This window comes from Scylla paramamosain, chromosome 7, assembly GCF_035594125.1.
Source record: "Scylla paramamosain isolate STU-SP2022 chromosome 7, ASM3559412v1, whole genome shotgun sequence".
Lineage (NCBI taxonomy): Eukaryota > Metazoa > Arthropoda > Malacostraca > Decapoda > Portunidae > Scylla > Scylla paramamosain.
In genome coordinates this window covers 26,915,616-26,918,115 of record NC_087157.1, presented here as the reverse complement: position 1 = coordinate 26,918,115, position 2,500 = coordinate 26,915,616, and the positions used below count along the sequence as shown (strand labels likewise).

Genomic DNA, 2,500 nt, shown 5'->3' with positions numbered 1-2,500 from the left:
AGTAGTAGTAGTAGTAGAAGTAGAAGAATAACAATAATGCCACAAGAAAGAAGAAGAAGAAGAAGAAGAAGAAGAAGAAGAAGAAGAAGAAGAAGAAGAAGAAGAAGAAGAAGAAGAAGAAGAAGAAGAAGAAGAAGACGTTGATGATGATGATGATGATGATGATGATGATGATGATGATGATGATCGAAATGAAACTAAGAAAAAATTAAAATATAAGAAAAAAAATCAATAAACAAAAAATAAGAAATAAAATAATGTATCCACCACCACCACCACCACTAAGAACAACAACAACAACAACAACAACAACAACATGCTGGCTTTAAAAGTGTTTATAACAGAGAGAGAGAGAGAGAGAGAGAGAGAGAGAGAGAGAGAGAGAGAGAGAGAGAGAGAGAGAGAGAGCGTCAAGGGAGTTTTTAGATGTGAACATTCCAAGATAAGTTACCGTGTTGAGACGGAGAGAGAGAGAGAGAGAGAGAGAGAGAGAGAGAGAGAGAGAGAGAGAGAGAGAGAGAGAGAGAGAGAGAGAGAGAGAGATTAGCCAAGGGAAAAGCAGGAGCGAGGGAGAGAGAGAGGGAGGAAGATATGGTGGAATGATAGGTGATGGAGAGAGAGAGAGAGAGAGAGAGAGAGAGAGAGAGAGAGAGAGAGAGAGAGAGAGAGAGAGAGAGAGAGAGAGAGAGAGAGAGAGAGATAATATAAAAGATAATGAGAGAAAGAAAGGAAACCGGGAGACAGAAGAATAGGAGAGAGAAGAGGAGAGGAAGAGGAAAACTGAAGAATATGGGAGAATGAGGGGAAAGAAGAGAGAGAGAGAGAGAGAGAGAGAGAGAGAGAGAGAGAGAGAGAGAGAGAGAGAGAGAGAGAGAGTGGGGAGAGGGGGGCAGGACACATGGGAAATCACGGCTTCGTAACTTTACAGTAATTGAAAGCAACGTGTGAACTAGTAGTGTGTGTGTGTGTGTGTGTGTGTGTGTGTGTGTGTGTGTGTGTGTGTGTGTGTGTGTGTGTGTGTGTGTGTGTGTGTGTGAGAGAGAGAGAGAGAGAGAGAGAGAGAGAGAGAGAGAGAGAGAGAGAGAGAGAGAGAGAGAGAGAGAGAGAGAGAGAGAGAGAGGTCATTGGAGGAGCTGATACTAAAGGAGGGACAGAAGGAAAAATAGCGAAGGGAGAGGGGAGAGATGGAGAAGAGGAGGAGGAGGAGGAGGAGGAGGAGGAGGAGGAGGAGGAGGAGGAGGAGGAGATTTCCCTCTTACATCACAACTACTACTACTACTACTACTACTACTACTACTACTACTACTACTGCTTCTGGTACTACTACTACTACTACTACTACTACTACTACAACTAATACTACTACTACCACCACCACCACTATGCAACCACCTTACGACATATCACACTTTAAACCATCATATCTAAATAAAACAATTAAATCTCTCTCTCTCTCTCTCTCTCTCTCTCTCTCTCTCTCTCTCTCTCTCTCTCTCTCTCTCTCTCTCTGTAACCCAATCTAACACAAAACTAGCCCAAGAACAAACAAGTAGCCCAACTCAACTTCACCAAACCAAAGCACTTCCAGCCCAATCCATCCAGAATTCGCAGTAAGCACATTCCTACTCTCCCTCTCCCCCTGTCCCGCTCACCCCGGCTCGCAGCACACAGCACACAGCATCACAGCATCACAGCCGCCGGGGAGTCGTCGGTGTTGGAGTCTAGATCCAATTAACCTCGTAATGAAATGAATCGAGACTTGAATGTGAAATTTGCCACCGAACCTGCGAGCTGAAGGGACGAGACGAGTCTTCCCGAGGCCGTGCTGTGCTGGGGACGCCCTCTCTTTGGCACCCCTCCCCCTCTCCCTCCTCTTTCTGTTACCCGTGCTTTCCTTTCTCGTCTTTTCATTTTCTCCCTTCTTCCTTCCTCTTTATTTCTGTTACTGTTACTTCTTATCCCCCTTCTTTCCTCCTTCACTCTGTTTACTTTTCCTTCTTTTGTTATTGCTACTCGTATTTTCCTTTCCCCTTTTTCTTTTCTCCCTTCTTCATTTTTTTTTATTTTTGTTACTATTATTTTTCGTTCCTCCGTTTACTCCTTCACTCATTTTATTTATCCTATTCCTCTTACTACTGTTATTTTCTCTCCCTTCTTTTGTTATTGTTTCTCGTACTTTCTTTTCCTTTATTTTCTTTTCTCCCTTTCTTCTTTTTTTTATTTCTGCTACTGCTACTTTTCCTTCTCCCACATTTCCTCCTGCACTCCTTTTACTCTGTTCATCTTCCTAATGTTTTTTTTTTTTTCCTCTATCTGCCTTCGTTTTCTCCCCCTTTTCCTCACTTCCTATTTTCCTCTTCTTCGTTCCTTTCTTTTTCCTTTCTCCCTCTCCCCTATTCCTCCTACTTTTACTTTTCCTCCTTCTCTCTTCCTTTCCTTTGTCCCTTCTGCTACTGTCAACTTTCCTCCCTTCCTTCTTATACTTTCCCTCCTCTTCTTC

The 2,500-nt window shown here is 43.1% G+C and overlaps 1 protein-coding gene across 1 annotated transcript in view; it reads right to left on the bottom strand.

Moving 5' to 3' along the window:
• Positions 1–2,500, bottom strand: part of LOC135102282 (neurotrimin-like) — a 199,524-nt gene that overhangs the window by 131,848 nt on the left and 65,176 nt on the right. The window lies entirely within an intron of this gene.